The sequence below is a fragment of the Phaethon lepturus genome, unplaced genomic scaffold (genome assembly GCF_000687285.1).
Source record: "Phaethon lepturus isolate BGI_N335 unplaced genomic scaffold, ASM68728v1 scaffold40118, whole genome shotgun sequence".
In the NCBI taxonomy this organism is placed as follows: Eukaryota; Metazoa; Chordata; class Aves; order Phaethontiformes; family Phaethontidae; genus Phaethon; species Phaethon lepturus.
In genome coordinates, this window is record NW_010560502.1 from 1 (window position 1) to 322 (window position 322).

The window sequence follows — 322 nt, forward strand, 5'->3', positions numbered from 1 at the left end:
GGTCGGGCCCGGTTAGTACTTGGATGGGAGAATGCCTGGTCATTCTATGTAGTGTTTGAATATATTTTTTTTCCTTTCCTTAACTTCATGCTCATTTGTTCTGTTCACATGTTAGTGAGTCCTTGGCTGTAGCCTGCTTTTTTCACCTGTCTGTTGTTTCATTATGTGCTGGGGGGTCTTAATTCTTGACAACGTCACATTTTTTTTGGTGTCCTGGTGCCTGTGTAGGACCCGCGGCACAGCTGCCCCACAATCTCATTCTCCAATGCCTCTGCTGTAGCGGCTGCCTCTGGGGCCCGGGCACGATTCCACGCGCCCCAGC